The following is a 21,239-nucleotide window of genomic DNA, read 5'->3' as shown; positions in this document are numbered from 1 at the left end:
AGCTTCCACGCTGGATATTATTCCGCATCTGTAGCGAGCTATGCCCTATATTTCCACGATTGCGGCGCAGTTAACCTTCATTAAACTAGCTTAAACCGGCTTACAGCTAACTCCTTACAGATTTTACTTTAGATATTGATTTCGGCACAAGAAAAACATGGATGCCAGGGGGATCAGGCAGTGTGGATTTAGCGACGGGTTTGGTTGCGAGTACCTCATTTTGAGGACACAGCCACCCGGCAACAGAGACACAAGGTCACTGCGTGAGCGACTGGCGGGAACGATTCACCCGCAGATCCGGAGCAGAACAACTCAGCTGGTGGAATATTCCCGAGCCTCTCAATTGTATTTTTAACTCCTACAAACCCCATTGATTAAATGACACAGAAGGCCCCGTGAATTAACCGAAGATCTGCAAATGAACAATGAAAGGGGCATGGAATCAAAACGAGCCAGCCAATTGGTGCAAAGGGCGGGGCTGGCACGGATTTCTGCGCTAAGAGTGACAAGCTGTCTTACATCTTCTCCGTGGGACATCGAGGCATCAGAAGGCATGTCAAATGACAAGGGACTTGATAGCCGTCACAAAATTCAGCTCTAGACAATATGGAGTTTCACTGTTACATTATAGCTATTCGTAGTCATACACATCCTATTAGGTTTGGAAACATTGATGTTCTTCACAAACTTGAAGGGCTTATTTTATCTTATCAGCCTTGTTTACCATGTGGGTTTTTGAAAGTTTGAACATTATCACATTTTTGAAATTTTACCTCTCTAGGTCATGCATGAAAACTCCTTTCTGATCCGCGCTTATTTTTGTGACATGAAACAGTTGAATTCTCAAAAAAGGAAATAAAACGTGTTTGAATAATTAACATTCATTAACGAGCTCCTCTCAGACAAGCCATTTCTAAAAATCAGAAAAGGCCGTTTAACAGCGGCAATACTTAAATACACAAAAGAAGCCTGCTGCAGATTAATGCATTTCAGAACAAATCTGATGTGCTTTCAGGAAATTTCATTGATCAACAGACTACCTCATCACACAGTTATCTGATTAAAGGCAGCAAGACCTGAGACCACGATAACAAAAAAAACTCAGTATAATGTAATATCATCTCGCAAACAGGGACCCACTCATGCAGAAGGCACTTAGCACAGTTAATTATAACAACTAAGTGACTGCTTTCTGTTGAGATTATTTTAATGACTTGGTTTATCTGGGAGGTTCACAATAGGATCAGAGGCTCCGGATTGCGAACTCTTGGCATCTGGCTCCTCCACTGTACAAACACACATCCTCATTTATTTCAGATTAAAAGGCAAACAATCAAATCTGGTGAAGCTACTTTACATAGTACTGCTGATTAATAACTGCAAGTGGTGCACAGCCTCTGTAAACATGCCCTCCCCGGAGTACACAAGGTCAGGCCTCCTTATTAAGCAGAAGCGCACGATATTATATCCGTGTAAAAGAGTCGCACCTTCGAGTTCCTTTGCTGGGGCTGCGCTTATCGTATTGAAAAAGCCTTTTAGTCATCCTTTTAACCCTTAAAAAGCTTCTATCAAGTATAATCAGCAAAGACATTCAGCAGAGATATTATAATGTTCCTGCCACTTGAAGAGCGCTGGTAAATCACTGCTTGTGGACGTTTTGAATGTTTCTCCTGCTCCAGACGGACTCGTTACGGCTGTATCTGTGTATGGCTCTATAGATCACAGGATTTGTCATCATGTAAACAATTAGCCACCTCTCTTCCCGCTAATGAAACTTTATCTCATCATTACACGGAAAGCTAGGATTTTCAACGAGCTGTACAGGGACGTGGGGACAAATCGTTACGTGTCGGAAATAGCAGAGGGTGTCCGGGCGCATGGTTGAGAGAAGGACGAGCCTCCGTGTCTCTCCCACGTGTCAGGCTTTCTGGCGGGTGTCCGGAAACATTCTCCGATCGGCGGATCTCGACAACGTCAACAAGGGCTGGACGTAGCCGGCGACGAAGTGCCCTTCGCAAATGCGACATTAATATTACGTATTTTGCCACTAAAAACTAAAACATAAAAACAAAAAAAAAATTACCACAGAAGCATTGTAGTCCTTATATTTTTAACAGTTTCATATGTTCATTTGCATGCCTGGCCTGGATTTACAGCCCTCTCTACATAATCTTATGCCGTTGACAGGCTTTTAAAAATTCATAATTTATTAACTACCTATTGAATACGGGCTTCATTTGTTTGAGAGCTGTTGCCCTCATAAGATAGGGAGAGTTCACCTCGGCGTTTCACGTGGACTCCTCGGCTAGTCTCACCCGCAGATACCCCCGCGAGGCGTTAAATCCGCTAGCCACGCACTCCCCACGCCAGGATCACTCCTGCGGACTCCCCGGCCTCGTCCGGAACCTCGTTAGCCTAATTCCACGCGGCAGCTGGCTTCCAGAGCGGCCTTTAAGGGCTGCGAGGCTCCGGCCCGGTTGCCATGTCACCGGCTGGGTAAATAACTCACTCTCCCCAAGTATCAGACGCCTCATTTTCGACAGGTCTAATAGCTGCACGCACGTAGTGAGGCGAATCACTGTAATTTTTGCCAGTGAATGTTTGTGTTTGTTTGTGTCTGATATTTCCCTGGCAGGTCCAAACACGCAACTCATGTCAGTCAATTGGATTTTTCCTTGACATTTTCTGGCCATTATCGTTTCTGTGCTTGTCGCTGAGTATTTCCACATCTCTTGGCAATTGGTCCTGTTAGCACACGCTTGCTAACCCTAATTGCTCTATTGACAACAGCATTTGCATAAGTCCGCGCCCGCGGTGTAGATCCAAACGCAGAGCGATGGCAGAGCGGCGGCGAAGGCCTATTGACAAACAGGACGTGTCACTTTATGCATGATAAATGCGACGTAACAGGCATGCGGGGCAGGTGAGCCACCCCATACGGTCGCATTTTAAGCGGGGCTGGGCGAAGAAAGAGCACACAAATATGGACGCCCGAAATATGTGTGTCAGAAAGGATTTTATTCACAATTACCTTTCAGCCACCTCCCAGCACACATATGTATGTTTACTACTGTTTAGAGGGCCTTGGACCGGACTTGTAATATCCACTGCTGTACACTACTGCGAGTGTAAATATGTATCATACGCCTTTTTAAACATGTAAACCTATATTAGACCTGCCTTGAATTAAACCATACATCCATCTTCCCACTGCTTATCCTGGTTATGGTCACCTGGAGCCTGTCCCAGGTAGGGCAGGGTTACACCCTGGATGGCATGTCAGTCCATGGCAGGGCACATTCATGCACATGCAGGGACCAACTTGGGAATGGCAATTTCGAGACACCAATCAGAAGTGCAGATCTGCAGAAGGTACAGCGAGGGACAAGGGAAGAACAGGCAAAGTCCAGTCACACGGAGCGAGGCGCGAATCAGACCCCAAACCCTGAGCCTCGTTGCCCCCCTGCCGCAAATTAAATCCTCAGCTTCTGAAATATTTTATGCTCCCCCCTCGACACAGCTAAAGGAGAACTTCCGCTGCAAATGTCCCAGATGCACTTTATCGACTTGATTGGGTGGTTTAAATCCTCTTATCTAAAATTTGTAACGGATGGATGTTTGGCTGTGGGGTAAAAGGTCGAATCTGACAACGGAGGCCTTGCCCGGCCGCTCCGTTCGAATTGCCCGCTCTGCTCCGCCCCCTCAGTATCACGGGTCTGGCGTCACCAGCCTATAAATACCGGCAGCCCGTTACCAATCCTTTCGTGACACGTTAGGAAAATGTGAAATTACATTTATTGCTTGGTACCTCTGCTAAACGAGCTAATTATCGATGATTTCCCTGGGAAAACACAGAATATGTAAATGGCTTTGCAGACGAGCAGAGCTGATCCTTAGTTCCGTTTCCCTGCCTCCGCCGGAAGCCGCCTCCATCACAGCAGAGACCCTCTCCACTGCCTTGGCCTCTGCCTGCAGGAGCAGGCCGTCCTCCCGCTCCCCTCTGCCGCGCGGCCCGGCACTAGCGACAGGCTAATCTCGTTAATCTGCTGACCCCACGTCTGGCCGCCGCGCTGCCCTCTCCCCGGCCGCCTCCCCACCTCCTACGGCCTTCTCGGTAATTGGTCTTTTCTTTCAGCTGGGCTCGGCGTGCGGCCCGCGGACGCGGCTGCTCACTGACCCGTTAGCTACATTAGCGACCTTCACCCTGTTCTTGCCACTTTCATTAGCTCCCTTTTCATCCGGCAGGTGACCTTTATTTCCATAGACGCCCCCATTTATTTTTTCTTGAAAAGTCGTATCAATTAATAAGAATTAATTCGGACAAGGTTCGAGTTATCTTCAGCCAATTATAAATAACCGTCCTATCGAGCTTAAAGCTCGACAGGAGGTGAATGCAGACAGCTCCTCTCGCATTCGAGGCGTGTTAAAAACCCTAAAATTTTGACAGTCTCGTAACTCCTGTTTAAATATTTGCTGGGCAAATGTTCCCGGTTCGGTTATAAAAGCCGCTCCGCATCGTCGCCTCCTGCAGCTGTGGTTTGGGAGGCTGCCTGGTTCTCTGCAGAGCTCCGGAAAGAAAAATCGGCATGGAGCAGGGACGCGGTTAAACACGCCGCTCGCGCCGCACGACTTCCTGTCACCTACCCGACACGTCATCGCTTCATTACGGGGCCTCCTCTGACCTGCTCCTGCCGCCGTGTACCGGGTCGGGGACTCGACCCACGATTTGCGTGTCGGAACAGCAGTTCTGAACGTGGCCGCACCGATACAGGGACGGACAAACCCACCACAGCTGGGCCCATTTTAAAGGCGACGCCAGGACTGGAGCTGGATCCAGAGTCACCTCGGAGGGCACTGCCGGTCTGACGGCGGGTCGCAGAACTGTCGGGACCTCTGTGCGTTTCCGCGGAAACTCATCTAGGAGTACTTAACGGCTGAAAAACAGCACCAGAGGCAGAACCTGCAGTAGCGCTCAGGGCTACACCTGCAGCGAATAGTGTCACCGCTTATTAGCCCAGCAAACGTGCGTCATCTCCTGTATTTAACGTAATCATTTCACAGGTGTTAAGTACCACAGTTTATTGCTTCTTCCCGGCCGATTAATAATTAGTTTTCTCCACTCGTCATGCTAAGGTGTCTCATTCCCCTAGCGCTCATTGTCTGGCTTAGGCGATGTGCCCTTTCTAAAAATGCTGTTTTGGCTCCTAATTGAGTCTAATAGCCTGTAACCTAAGGCCAGGCTGACCATGAAGGTAAACACTATTTAAATGCAGTTTTAGCTGGGCGCTAGCCTCACGCCTCCCATACAAATGAGTCCATACCTCTTCATCGTATTAATATCTCCGCTGGCCATTGTTTATTAAAAGGCCAACACACCTGTGAGGTGATGTGAACATGATGTGAACTGATCACAAGCCAGATCCCCATGAAGAGACCAGGCTGCTCAGGCATGCTGTGAGGAACCAGGAAATTAGGCCTTCATTTTACCCTCAATTCCCTGATTTGTCCATGTTACCGTCAATTCCCAGTGTTGATTCCAGAAATAAGAACGCAACGACCACTGTTATTCTTAAAAGTTTACATGAAAACCGTCTGCAGTGTCCCTGAGTTTTTGTTCCCCTTCTTCAGGAAAGTTCTTTGTACGTTTTTCAATGCCGATGCTGACTCTGATGGGGGGAGGGGGGGGTTCGGCTGAGGAAGGGCTCGCGTAGGTGATGCGCTTTTGTGAAGTGCCCCCCACGCTATCGCCATCTTCTTCCTGCAGCTTTTCCAAAAACTCCACTTCATATGTCCACCAAAATCACAGTAACACTCTGAATTACTCTCTGTTCCAAAAAGTAAATACACCTCCCCTGCTAAAGTTCCCCGCCCCCACTGTAGTATTATTTTACACGATTCTGCGCGGGGGCGGGGGGGGGGGCTAGCAGACAGACGCTCCTGCTCAGGTCCCGAAAAACGAGCAGAGGGCAAACAAAGGTCCCGTTTCACAAAGCAGGTGTACGAGCCTCAATACAGGCCGTATTTTCGCAGCCCGCTCGACTGTGACTGGGCTCAATTCCCCTTTGTCGCCAGGTCCCCTCGCAGAGTCCAGCACATTCCTGTGGCATTTCCGAGTTTAGGAGTCTGCCTTTGATGCTGGTGCGGGACAGAGAGAGATGGGATGGTGATATCCGAAACCAGAAGAGGAATGTTAAAACGCATCGGGCCCGGAAAAATGCCGCGGTTCTGGAGAATAAAATTTGATTACAGACTTATAAATTAAAAGCAGGGTGTCTGAGTTTCATAATGAACATTTGAAACATTAACTGTTTTACTCCATTACAATCGTTAAGAAATGTATGAAATTAATTATCCAACATATTAGAGGGAATTCCTAATTTATATTATGCAGTTTGTGTGTGTGCGTGTGTGTGTGTGTGTGTGTTTGTTTTATTCAGTCCATTAGAGTTGTAACTATGTACAAACAATCCATTGCAGGAAATTTGGGGGCAGATCATATTAGGATATTTTGAGGGTTACTGATTGCTATTTCAATGGAATTAATATTCCAGCCATCCACTGTAAAATAAAATCCCTGCTGATAAGTGGGAATTTACTTATTAAAACATCAGCAAGTTCTAATTTGAATTAATTTAAAATAAAACATTACATGAAACAAATAAATACAAATATTACTATTCTTGTAGCCTTATAGTCTGAACTGCATGAATAATAAATATCAATAGTTATGAGTATGATAATGTTTAAGTCATTTTAACTGGTTTTGCTACTGACAGAATCAGACATTTTTGCAGAAACCAGTTACTGGTTTTTCACTGGAATCGTCCCGTGTGGGTCTGGGCAGGATGCGTCTCGGTGATTATGAGGCATGTATGGCTGGGAAGGCGGGGGCCACTGCGGGCTGTGGGACAGGTAAATTAGGAGTGTAAAGAGGGGTAAGAAAGGCCAGGGCTCTCGTTATACATCAGGCCTACATTTACAGGACGGAGAGCGGGGCTCACGGCCGGGCGGAATATTTTACAGAAACGTAAGCAGAGTGGGCGGGGGGGGGGGGGATTAATGAGCAGCTTTGACTGGGGGCTTTGTGCTCAAAATGCAACCAGGCGACTCAGAAACATCGGCCCTTTGTCACTCAGCGGCTGCCATGTTTGTCACCGGGTGCCACTCGGGGTGACAATGAAGTCCAGCGAACCGACTCTTCGCAGCAGAACTTTGTCTTCCTGGTCAGTTTATTCTCTTACCATCACCTTCCTTATTTTCGGGGATTACAGGGGCGGGGATGTCGCCTGGTGACATCCGGCCTTTTAGGTCATGGCGCGGACAGAACGTCATGCTCGTCGTCGCTTACGATCAAGCGTCTCTCGGACCGGGGCTGCCAGTATCGGCATCCTGGCAGAAGTTTGTCTGAGCGCGGTCATGAACGGTCCAAAATCCCTCACGGAGGACCCAAGGCTGGCACACTCAACATTTCACTTGGTGAAGACGGAGGAAGCCTTCGGCGGACCGTAAAGGAAAGACAACGGTGCCCTCCGTTCCTGTAATGGCCACGCAACGCCTTTATCTGAGTGCGGCCCAGAGACGGGAGCGGCGCGGGCGACGGTCAGGACTGCGGGTCGCGGAGACGTTATATTCTGCTCGGCTGTTTTTGTGGCGGGACAAAAGGACAGAGCGTTTAGCATGACATTGAAAAGGCAGCCCCTCTCATGCCATTGTATGACAATGGGCGGCGATACCCTGGGTACCCCCCCCCCCCCACACCCACCGCCCAGCAAGGTCAGGACAGACACGCTCGCTTTTTCACGTCGCACAAGACGGAATCAGCGCTGACGGCTCGGGGCTGTTTGGTTATACACCAGTGACCTCGCACAGAGAGCCAACTCGGAAATGCTCCGTCCACAAGGAGCAGGCGAGCGAGCAGCCGAGGGAGTGGGCGAGGCGGGGAGGCAGAGAGGGAACCCATTCTAACCGCTCAAGCACAAAGACTGCATCTGAATTTACAATGTATCAAAGAGCCGCGCCAATACGGCCGCTTAATTGTTTGAGGAATTATTCTCTCTCTCCGCGGCACTCGACGGAAACACCGGCTGACCCACTCCTTCGAGCCGGAGTACGCTATAACCTCACGTTCCTAACGGTTTATTAAAAACCGATGAAAATTTTACAAAGTTGCGGACAGACTTCAGATGTGTGGGAGATGTGTGGAAAAAAAATCACGACGCGTAAAACGATAATAGGCAGATTTATAAAGTGGGACCATAACAATATCCTGTTTTCCGGTGAGCGAGGGGTTTTCAAAGAAACACATGAAATAAAAATTTATGATAAGGAAAGGTTATGATTTATCGGCGAGGGTTCGGCGTTTCTGCTAGCTTTAAAGCTCTGCATCAGTGTGTGATTTATTTTAGATGAGACACTGTGCACCTCTGAACCAGCCCCTGTGATTCTTTTCCTTTTTTTTTCTTTATGAAGAAACTTTATTGTGTTATTGCAGGCTTGAGGCGCGGGTGCACGACCGTAGCGCCATGTCGCAACTTTATCCGCAGTGACTTTGACACACTTTGGGCTCACCGTGTCGGAAAGATCGCTATGTAATAATTACGCAGAGATGCGTCTGTATTTCGGAGGTTCTTGCCCCCCCGCCCCACAGGTCACGCAGCGCGGTGCGGGAGGGCACACGCCCGCCCGAGGACAGGCGTATATGCTAAGCGGCTCCAGCCCGCAGGCTCCTGACAGATCAGCAGGAGGCGCTGGTGCTGCGGACGGCCGAGATGTCACGGCCGTCTTAATCTCTCCCCACCACTGCAGCGGCGGCACAACAATGCGCGGGAACTCACGGCCGCAGCGCACCACGTACGGGGGCCTGGAGATGCTGGGCCACTGGGGGGGCCCGGCCTTTAGAGTCCCGCGTCAGGGGGGCCGGACAGAGCGGTGTGAGGTCGCCTCTGTCTGCGCATGATTCGGACGTGATGAAAGGCGCCATGATGCAAGAGTCAGTCAGTCAGTCTCACAAAGTTTTCACAGCCTGCAGCTCTGTCAGCTCTCCTTCATCCTTCCGTCCATCTTGCAGCTGCTCAGCCAGAGCAGGGCTGCACCAAAGTTACTTTCAAAGTAACATAAAAACAGGCAGATAGTTGCCAATAAATAAAATGCTAGTTATACCAACAAACACTCTGTTAAACGGACAGAAAGCCTCATTCTCTAATGTGTAATACCTAGTGTCCTATTCTAATTTCTACTATTTCCAATATTCACCCACATTTATTATAAACATGATTGGGATTGACTGGCTAAACTGGGAATTTAAAAAGACGAGCATAACATTACAGTCGTTTGCGTCAGGCGGACATGTTCATTCTCACTATATAAAACATCTATTGCTTTTGCATTCATCTTTTGACAAATAATTAAATGAAACAATAAGAATATGCAATTCATAATAAAAAAAATTGTCTCACACTAATCACTGCAAAAATGTCATTTTGAGTAAATGTCATAATGTATGTTATAGCATTTTTTGCTTTTCAGCATTTTTCATTGTGGCTTGTAGCACGTTTTTAGCACACAATGTAAAATAGTCCCACGTTTTTAACAATAATAATAATTTCTATTATTGTCACATTGAATTTCAGTTTTGCACCCCAAAATAAAATTACCTACTTTTATTAGACGACCAGTAGCCAGTAACTGTGTACAATCTCAATAAAACCTATAGCAATATTACTGTAAACTGTTAGTTATAGAGAATAAGTAACTGAATAAGTAATAAAATAAAAGACAGTATATAAATAAATATTTTTCTCATTTAAATATATTTGACATGGAAATTCCCTACGAAATACATTTCAGTCAGTATTGTTATAATGATTTTTAAATTATTACTCATAGTTTTTATTTATGAACTAAATATGTAATATAAAAATGTAGTTTTAGGAAAAACAAAACATTTCAAATCTTTTTTTATGCATTTAACATAACAAATATTTTATTTAACTTAGGCTTAAATCCTATTCAGGATCTAATTAAGTCAGAAAACAGGTAATTTAGACAGCGACCATATGTAATATAGTGCGTTACATATGTAATATAGTGCGTTACATATGTAATATAGTGCGTTACATATGTAATATAGTGCGTTATTTACAGCTCTATGAGAGAAAGGTCACACAAAATAAAGCAGCTTTAATTTAATTTCTCCCACAATTTTGTGTAAATGTTCATAATTCTAAAAAGTTGTGCAAATGTTCACAATTCTAGCACTAAAATGTTTTTATTTTATTTTTATTTTTTATACATTTCTTTTGTCACATTTCACTTTGTCCTGGAGAAGTACGGTAAAATTTGACTTTTTTGGTGGGATAATATGGTCATTGTGCGGACATCATGCAGCACCTACATGGACAGACTGCATCACCCCATCGAACGTGGGCCTGCGCCGCCCCCCCGCGCTCCAAAACATTCTGGCCCCCTTCATCGGGGTGGCCCTGGAACGAGGGGGTGGCCCTGGAACGAGAGGGTGGCTACCAGCGAGACTCTGAGCTATTAGTTAAGTTCTCCCCAAGCAAGCTCGATGGGCCGAATGGCCTCCTCTCGTTTCTATAGTTCTTCTTATGAGACATGGCGGGGGCTTTGGAACAGTGACACGTCCCCCACCGAAGGGGCCCTTTAACTGGAGGCCCCCACCGACCTGCCATGGTGGAACAGCGTGGATTTGGGCATCCTGACAGCCCCCCCCCCACAGAAACAGACCCGGCAAAGTCCACAGCCAGTCAAAATACAAAAGACCCCCTGGACAAGCTAACACTGCCACTAATACATAGCTGGGCACCCCCCCCCCCCACCCCAGCACGGTCAACCGGTCCATGCCATGCAAACAACCTACACTGTATTAACAAGCGGAAGCACGCAAAGCTGCAGCAACATCAACATAAACTGCTAATTTGGAGAATTTTTCTGAGCTTACTGAAGAACTAAATCCCATTCAGGACGGAATTAAGTTAGATTAAAACAGATCATTTAGCGCGACCCTATGCAATGTAAGGAGTTATTTGACAAATAATTAAATGAAACAATGAAAATGTACAGAAATGTATTTCTTGGACACATCAAAGATGGCGACTCAATACACAACAATGGCAGAGAAATTGACAGGCAATGACAAAAATAGAATGGATACGCAGAGGAATCAAAGAGCATTCCGGGTGCGAGTAGGAATAACAAAAGTATCCATTGACAATAAAAAACATTAGCTATAGCTAAAGGAGGGCGTACACAGACACAGTTCAAAGCCGGCTCTGTCACCTTTCCAGCCCTCCCAAGAATGTATTTTTTATGTGTTTCAAATATTAGCAAAATATATAAAATACATCCTATCCGGCTTCGTGGTAGAAAGAGGAAAATTAATTCCTTAACTTTTCTTATTTCTTTAATTTCTTTGTCTTTCCTTTTCCTTGTTTTTGTATTCTTCTCTCTTAATAATGGTAATAATAATGTGTCACAACACACCCATTTAAAGCACCTTGGCGTGAAAGGCGCTATATATATATAAATAAATTGAATTGAAATTGTTTATAATATTATGTCAGAAACAGCTAAAAGCCCACAGAGTCAACCATGATAAATCAAAAACAGTTATAATAATAACGTCTTATTCAACAAAGATAAATATATTTCTCAGTGCAGGGAGTGTGTGCAGAAGATGTGGACTATTTTATTTCTGTATTATTTAAATAAGAAGTTTAATTTTTAATAGGTACTGTTGTTATTACAGTAGTTCATATTTCAGAAAAATAAATTGTAAAGTATTTAAAATAAATATCTCAATAATAAAGACAGTTAGACACCAAGGTTACTTAAGACTGTGATATTTTGAATTATTATATTGAATTATTAGCTGGCAGCCAATGCAGCTTGCTGATTCTGGATATGTGCTTACAAATATTAGTGCCACGTTCCAAGTCAACCTGATTGAAATTTTTTATTTCTACAAATTTCATTTTTACGCAACCGTGCTCAATTTAAAGACCAGCCTCGCCGGAGGGCCACATAAGGCGCAAACATTTTAAAAAGCCCTTGGAAGAGGCTTGTAACGTTTGTGATTAGGTAAACACTGACGGGCAAACCTTTGAGCTCAAAGGCCCCTTTTAAAACATGGTTTTGGATTATGCACAGTTCTGACACACTTCAGCTATCAAATCGCATATCTCTGTTTGTATTTATTCCTGAACATGATGGCGAGAGACACCTTTTGTTTCTTTGGATTGCGGCATTGCATTTTTCGGGCGCGTATGTGTATGTACATGCGTGCGAGAAATGCATACATTTCGCTGCGCCCTGCATGATTTCGCATTCTCTTTGTAACACTGTCCCCTGACGCTACTGAACAGGCAGAAGCAGGAATTAACTGTAACGAGGGGGCCGGATCAAGCGTCAGCACCAAACATCCGCCAGCAAATTTCGTACATTTTGGAAAGCAGCCTCTGCAGGGTGACGCGTAAAGGACAGTAAAGACATTGCTGTTTATAACTATTTAAATCTCGCTCTCCTGTATGGAGAATACCTGACAGGGGTCCATCTTGCTGAGATACAGCCTTATGTGCCTCAAACTCATGCAAACGAGATTGGATCAAAATTAGCGAGAGGCTAAAGAACTAGCTTACCCAGGCATCGCTAAACGATGTGGATGAATTAGGTGCCGCCGTAATCTGCCACAAAACGCAATTAAGAGCTTAACATCTGGAGAATCACTTTTCCCTGTCGCGTACAAAAAAAAAAATTCCAGTGTTCAGAAAATTTTTTAGCCAGGATGCAAAAAAGACTTGTTTTAAAACAAATTCAGTCCACCGAGGCCAGAGGGGCTCAGTGGATCTGAACGGAGGGAAACTAGGGGAGGGTGCAGGGGGATGGTGAGGGGGGTGGGGGGAGCAGATTCGACCTACACCTTAGCGGGGTATTTAACATGCAGGCCTTCAGAGACCATTTAGGAGCAGCCCAGCTAGCAGGAGCGCGTCCTCGGCGGCGGGGCCCTGAAAATGGGCCAGCAGATAGAGAGGGGGGGGCGGCCGTAGCCCGGAGCTGCCGCGGGTCCCAGGAGCTGCCGCCGCCACGGCCAGCCATACAAATGGCCAGCAGAGTATGTAAAGTGTACATTACGGCAGTGCCGGCTGCCGCCGGGGCCCCCCGCGCCGCCCGGGACTGCTTAACAGCCCATTTAGCACGGCCGCGTCCATCACGGCCACCACCGAGGGCGAGGACTCCTGTCCTTCCAGGAGTCAGGCAGCCCTGATGCTTTAATTAAGACAAAGTTGCCTGTGTGCATTCATTAGTCTCCCGGAAATTGTGCACAATTAGGACAACATCTCTTTATACTAATTTCCATCCACCCATCCATGTTCAAACCACCCCTCCCAGTCAGGGTGATAATAATAATAATAATAATAATAATAATAATAATAATAATAATAATAATAATATACATGATTATTACCCACATTTGCTTAACCCAAGTTGGGTCATTGTATTTTTTATCATCATCATCATCATCATTATTAATAATAAATAATAATAATAATAATAATAATAATAATGTGTAGAAAAAGAGGGTGGAAAGACTTCAATTAAACTGGAAGATCTCTGCGTTTTATTTTTTCCAGACAGTGTACTGCAGGAATTTTAACTTATTTTTAGATGCTATGAAATTAAACAGATATAAATGCCTAGAAAATGTAAATCTATTAAAAATTTTAAATGCTGGGTGAGGCTTAATTCAATTAATTCAAAAAGGTACTGTAAACAAGTTTACCATGAAACTAGTACTGTCCACTTTTGCAAAAAAAATTATGTTTTTCGTTGTTTGTGTATAAGGTTTTATTTGAGTTTGAGGTTAACCACTATGTTTATAAACCTGTTGTCTTCAATTGCTCCCAAAAATGTATATTACTACAATTTGAGGGTTGGTGAAAGGCCGCGGTGGGCAATCTCATCCAGAAAGGGCCGCCGTGTATGCGGGTTTTCACTGCAAATCCCTCATTAAATTACTAATTAGAGGACTGATTGACCTGGGTCCTCATACCTGGGTTTGAACAGCTGACCTAAAGGTCACCCCTAAAACCTGCACACACACCGGCCCTTTGCGGATAAGATTGCCCTCCCCTGGTGTAAGGTGTTAAACACCGGGGGGCGGGGGGGCCCTGACAGAAACTTAAAAATTCTAAACTACAGTGCACCGTTGGCATGACACCAGGAGGTCACTCTGATGGTCAGAGGCAGCAGCAGACATTTGCACTGATGAGTCCTAACTCTTCTTGACAGTAGTGGCTTGTTTTTTCACGCTGTTGAGGGGGCACTCAGGCGACTCAAGCCTCACTATGGCTGCAGTGTAAGTACCAAATTACAATTTCACACACAGATGTTTCTACACATCTGCCATTCTGATTTTTCGCCATTCAGATCTCCTCTGGGCTGAATTTCCTCGTAAATATGTGCCTTTTTTTTTTTTTTTGCTCTCATCGCCCTCTTCCAGCACCGACGGCTGCTGACGCGTGTAAAGCATTCTGAAATAAAACGTTCATCCTTTTATCGGCCTGGACTGACAGACGACAAATGCACCTGAAATTGCTCCGCAAAAGATGGGGGATTGGTCGCGTGGGGGGGAGACGGCAGAGATAACGGCGGCCGTCGATGCTTAATCCGGCACATACCACTCACACGTCGTAACCGCGAGTCAGCCTATCACACGCATTCTCTCACTGCATCTCCCTCGATCGTTTTCCCCATTTAGTTTAATTACTACATGATTAATAATATGATTAATAATATTATGACATGTGTGAAGGAAACCAAATTATCTGTGCAGCACAACAGAGGAAAACACTGTAATTAACAGTGTAAAAAGCACGGCAGAGCAGATCAAAATGTAATCCTTTAAATTACTGCATATTATTGTATATTATTCTGCCTGTATCCCATGACCCTGACTAAGATATGTGGCTGATTGTGATTGGTTGGATTTTGGCAGCAGCCACGCCATCAATGATGGACTGACGCTTTAGCTGCTTATTTCCGTCCGGTGTTGCCGTGGCGCTGAGGCATGGCTATGCCCACAAAGTGCAAAGCGGGATGGTACTGACGCTCCCCTCCAGACCGGGAGGACGTGGGCGGAGTCACGCGGACCTGGATCTGGATAAGTGGCCAGCTTCCCGCAGGACGCCGCTTAAACTCCTTTCTACCTCAAAAGGATATTTAATTTCGTGGATGCAGAATGTTAATGTAATTTTACCACCCTGACAGTGTATCATCGGCGCGGCAGCGAATATGGCGGCCTCAGCGTGGGGACAGCCTGACCCGGCTCGCTTATAAAGTGCCTCATTTCAATTCCCAGTGTCACACCTCCCAAAACTAATAAGGCCGAGGCGACCGGCCGCGCTCTCCTAATTGGCGGCGCCCGCGTTCGGGATGTTATTCTGGGACTCTTCATACATTTCGGGGGCAGGGGACCCAGGTGGGCGTCCCACTAATTCACTAAAATTGGCACATGCCACGAACAAACTCACCTAAGTGGGCGTAAGCTGTGGGATTATGGGATCTCGGCAGCGGAACGGGACCAAGCTTATTACTCGAGAGCCACGCGTCCGGCCGTCCCAGGTCCCTGCGGTAAATTAGCACCGCGCTATTCTGATAGGCGTAAATGGCTAATAGGTAAAGGAACACCAAATAAAGGCAACTCCAAAGAAGGTCACCTGTAAGTAATTATGAGGGCATTAATCCAGGCGGGCAGCGCCGGTGTGTGCTGGGCTCGCATTTCACGCCGGCCTGGCTGCATGGCACGTGAACACGCCGCTCATGGCAGACACCCGTGGGGGGGGGGGGGGGGCATCTGAATCCCATGACAAAAAAATAAAACAACTTTTCGCTGTCATGCCATGACTTCCGAATGAGCTGTGGCAGCAGGTTGGCACCCCCCGCCCACCCCCCCGTCGTCACGGAGACGTGACACAGATGAGCCTAAGTGGGGGCTGCGACCCTGCCGGTGCAGCCTCTCTCTCCCTTGCTCGCTCTCTCTCTCCCCCTCGCTCGCTCGCTCGCTCCCATCGTGCGAATGCCACACCCACTTTGATCTTCACCCGAGTCACGCCGGGCTTGCCGGCCACGCTGGGACCCGCGAATCTGAAATGCATTGAAGCCCAGCAGCAATCGCCGCAAAAGATGAAATTCAGACGGGTGGTGATGTGGGGGGGGGGGGGGTTGCGCCATTCACAGATAGCCAGCTCCCGGCATGCGATAAGGTATTTCTGATATTCTTCAAGGACTAATAAAGCCCAAGTCGAGTGCAAACAAAGGCTCCATTTTCCTGGGGAAATATGATCCGATCGTTTGCGGCCACCGAATACGGAGGGCTATAAAGGCCGGCATTGAGGGGGTCGCGCTAACCTGGGCTATCCGACGGAGCCCAGGTAACCTTAGCTTCCAATTAAACGCCATTTCCTGCAATGGACAATGTGGGACAAGCACAACACGAGAAAGGCGGGCCTCGTGCACCACAATAGTGCACGCGAGGAGCCACTCCGCGCCCGGGGACCTCAAAGGGCTCAATCTTCAGGTCGGATAAATTAATATTCACATGGAGCCAAGGTAATGAGATTTAAGCATCGAGAAGGACAATCCACGTTTCAACAGTTAATAATTTTACATTATCCGTCATGATTGCATACACCCCTCTCCCCCTCCGACAAATTACGCTGAGAGGCCTTAACTATATGTGACGAAAAATAATTACAAAAAATACGAATAGTGCAGGATGCATGAGAATTCACATGGGTGTCCGCTCCAAATTCCCACTCCTGTTGTGGTACTGGTCTGCGTGATGTTTCTGTTATCCTCCCTTGGTTTCCCGGATAGTTGTAAAGTTACCTGGGAATAAGGAAGTAACTGACTGCAGCTATGACATGTCGGTATGCCCTTGTTATTACACAGCACTGTGATGACGTGCTAACATACCTTAATCCAATAAAGTACTTAATACCATAAGTAGCAAAGCAGCATGGTCGTACAATAAGATTCATAAACTAGGAAAAAAAAATCAAATGAAATCCTGAAACTTGTGTAATTCGGCTTATAAAGTAATATTACTTAGCACAACCGAGCCACATTCATACTGGTACAAAGTCAGTTGATTCTGGTTCTGCCGAAATGGTGAAAAGAAGCTTAATTCTGTTGATCTCTCATTTGGGGATGTGTTCAAAGAGCATGAACTGGAAGTAATGAGATACTTCGAATGAAATTCTCCCCTCATGAAAAGACGGCTGATTTCTCTATATCTAATATACATAATGATGACTTTAGAGAGCACTGTGGGTGAAAGGGAGAAATCAGGGAAATGTATAGTAGCCATACTTACTGATTTTGTATATATGGTCAGAATCCACAGGCGCTCATTCAGGTAAGAATTGTGACCGAGTATTTGGTGACTTTCAGTTGACTGAGAACAGCTCCTTGACTCATAATAATGGCGAAATGTGTATTTAGGAGTGAACCCAGGACCCTTAGCTGAGACACTGCCGAAGGCTGAGCAGTTGAAACGTTTAGCATCGTGGCGCAAACAGCCGCAGAGTTGGAGCGTGAGCCTGGTAAGGTCAGGCGCGGGTCACTCAGGCGAACGCGGCACTTCGCGAGCGGGAGAAGCCTACGCAGATCCTGCGCTAGCGGCTCGGGCTTTCCGGCGCTAAGCTCTGCGCGAGCCGACACCAGGTCTGTGAAGAGCTGCGGCGCTTCCTGGGCTGTACATTGTGTGATCACATCTTTGGGAGTCAAGTCAAGCGACCTTACCGAAGGAAAATGAGCAGACTTCACAAAGCCCCCTCCCCCTGAATGAAAAGCCTAAAAGAAAACAACCCCCTCCCATTCAGAGGAGTGGGAACCTAACTTGAGTATTCATTTATTTGGCTCAACCCCCGGAACAAAGACATTCAGTACTGTAACGTATTTCCATTTCCCATTCTGATCCGTGTTATTTTAATGGGTAAAGCATCCTTGGCTCGTACACAGACCTTATTATTCAAAGAGGGACCTGATTACTGACTTCCACATCAGCTGACTGAACATTAAAGCTCTCACGCAAACAGCTCAGGTGCTCAGGTAGAGTGCGTGTTTATTCTTTAACCTCACGACCTGAGCAGAGCAGCCCGGGAGTCTGTCGGCAGCGTGTGGCTCAGGCCCCTGTGTGACGCTCGCTGTTAGAGACGCATGTATTAGCTTAGCTTATTAGCTTAGTGCTAATACTGCGCAAGAGCGAACAAGCAGTGAGCGACCTGGACTCGAATCGCAAGGCCTGCTAAAAACACACAGAGGTCTGGTGGACGAGCAGACAGACGTGCCAAATATATGGCTTTTGTTTGTCCATTTCCCTCTAAATCCAAAGTGAGACCTACGGAGGAGTCCGACCGCTGAAACACCAGCCAGGTGGCAGAGTCTCTGCGAGCAGAATCTTGGCCTCATCTGCGATTAATCACGCGATAAGAAGAGAGCCGCTGTCTGAAAAAAGTGCTCCGCTATCGCGCTAGCTGGACAGAGATAACGGGGAGCCGATGTTTAGCCTGGGCTGGCAAAGCGCACCCTACCCACACTGGTGCTCAGGCCTACCATCTGGTTCTTATCAGCGCTGCCTGCGTGTGCGTGCGTGTGTGTGTGTGTGAGTGTGTTTGCGGTCTCGACCAAGTTGACCCTTGTGCAGCGGGAACCCCGCCCACCTCTAGGTCCAGCAGGATGAGAGGCCCCAGTCATCCCTGTTCCGTTTGCTGATGTAAACGACGATAAGGACTGCAAAGCATCCTGGGTAACCGCGTGCTGGAATGTGACAGCTGAGTGTGCTGGACACAGTCAGACAGACTTATTCCATTTTGTAACGTCATATTATAGCTAAACTTAATTTCACTTTGTCTAAATTCTTCATGCACGTTAGCGCTCACTGAAGTTATACGCTGTATACATGCAATGGATACTATTTCCTGTGTACTTTATTTAGCACAATTACAAACTTTTTTTTTTATTTTATATTTTATTTTTATGCGAGGCAGTATTTTATTCATTCAGGCATCTGCCGCCCATTTCCCCTGAGGGGGGGCACTACTTCAAACTATTTTTATTATTTGGCTTTTTTATTCCACAAAGAAAAAATACAAGACATAGAATTATAATTTTTTTGTTTTCTAAAATTAATGATATGCATTTTTTAATCCATTATATTTAAGAGATGCATCTTGCATTTGGTGACTGGCAGCATTTAAGTTGTCTGAGAGGAATATTTTAATTATGGGGATAAGACTGGCTGATTATGTGACCCTAATGCAGTGAGTGCATTTCCTTCATTTAAATGGAAAATCAGACGCTGGGTTCTAGTGGCCTTCAGGTCACAAGACAAAACCCAGACCTAAGTTCCAGAACAGATAAGAATTAACCCCCGACGGAAGAGAAGTTTTAAGAAAAGTACGAAAATGGCTGATGGGATTAGACAGGGATCGATACCTCCTGCCGAGAATCATGTACAGTATCACGCTGGGATGAGCACAGAGCACCAACAAGCACACTGCGCCGGATGGGGGGGGCAGGATGCAGGGCAGGGGTGGCAGGTTTACCCCCAATGCTTTATTTGGATATGAGCCCCCCATACACATCGTCTGGCAAACAAAACCACTCATTTCCTGGGTGCCCCCCTCATTTAATTCCTCTCCAGTGGCTGTTCAGGGACAAGGAGGATGAGGATCCTGGCGGAGAGTGACTCAGGGACTCTGTGTTAGAGGAGGATGAGGATCCTGGCGGAGAGTGACTCAGGGACTCTGTGTTAGAGGAGGATGAGGATCCTGGCGGAGAGTGACTCAGGGACTCTGTGTTAGAGGAGGATGAGGATCCTGGCGGAGAGTGACTCAGGGACACTTGTGTTAGAAGAGGGTGAGGATCCTGGCGGAGAGTGACTCAGGGACTCTGTGTTAGAGGAGGATGAGGATCCTGGCGGAGAGTGACTCAGGGACTCTGTGTTAGAGGAGGATGAGGATCCTGGCGGAGAGTGACTCAGGGACTCTGTGTTAGAGGAGGATGAGGATCCTGGCGGAGAGTGACTCAGGGACTCTGTGTTAGAGGAGGGTGAGGATCCTGGCGGAGAGTGACTCAGGGACTCTGTGTTAGAGGAGGGTGAGGATCCTGGCAGAGAGTGACTCAGGGAGTCCATATAAGAGGATGACATTGCTGTCTGAGACGAGACTCCCCAGCTGGGGAAATTTTTTATATATATTATATTATATAAATATATATATATATTTTTTATTTTTATTTTTTATTTTTCCTCCCTTTTTAATCTATAAGTTATTTGAGTAATGGGAAAAGAACATTTCAAGCTATTGTAAGCCTCTTTACTGATTCAGGAACTCCTACACACTGTAAAACACGAAGACATGTCCCAGAAAAATATGACTTCTGGTGCTTTTAAGTACATACCCGATGGAAATTAGCATGCCGCCACATTCAATGGCTGGTGATTGTAATGCCCGGCAGCAGAGAACGAAATGAACCACTCTAAATAAATAATGCTTTGATTATAACGTATATTAGCGTATTATAAATTCATATCCTCTCTCACACATGCAGAATCAGTTTAAAAGTGTAGACGTATACGAGATTGGATGCCGTGTAATCGATACACACTGTGTTTACTATTGTTTTATGCTCTGTGATATTAAGTTAACTTCATATATCTATACATAAAGTCAAACTGCAGGTCAAATGTGTTTATCTTAAACAATAGTGACACAAACACGCTGTGTCTGGGGAATAATTTTCACCAAAAAATTGAGGTTTTTTTAGTTCCTCAAGAAATATGGAGGTTGGTGTCAATTTCCAAACACTTTTTAACGGATTATTCATCAGCAAATTTTCAAGCCAAATTCTGCCCCCCCACTAAAAATAATTCCTTACGGCACTATTCGGCATGACACGGGAAAGGAGAGGATCCTGACACGAGTGCTGACGATGCACAGAACACCACTGCTGCTTACCTTATTACTCAAATTTCCCCCGGAACGTTCCCAGTGGCTCGGGACGACCGGGCCAGACAGCACCAGGCTGTGCTCCGAATTGTCTCAGGGGAAAGCCACGGTGGGCGAACGGTTTTTTAAATATTTGCAATTTTTTTTGGAGATATACACAAACTTTTTTAAATATTTGCCACCAGCACCAGTGCCGGATACTTCTCGGGC

General features: G+C 46.1%; 1 protein-coding gene across 1 annotated transcript in view; it reads right to left on the bottom strand.

Moving 5' to 3' along the window:
• The window catches only part of LOC111847663 (adhesion G protein-coupled receptor L2-like), a 169,151-nt gene that overhangs the window by 139,069 nt on the left and 8,843 nt on the right, over window positions 1–21,239 (bottom strand). The window lies entirely within an intron of this gene.

Source organism: Paramormyrops kingsleyae, chromosome 21, assembly GCF_048594095.1.
Source record: "Paramormyrops kingsleyae isolate MSU_618 chromosome 21, PKINGS_0.4, whole genome shotgun sequence".
NCBI classification, from domain to species: Eukaryota; Metazoa; Chordata; class Actinopteri; order Osteoglossiformes; family Mormyridae; genus Paramormyrops; species Paramormyrops kingsleyae.
The sequence above is the reverse complement of the archived record's forward strand: the minus strand, read 5'-3'. Positions and strand labels throughout refer to the sequence as shown.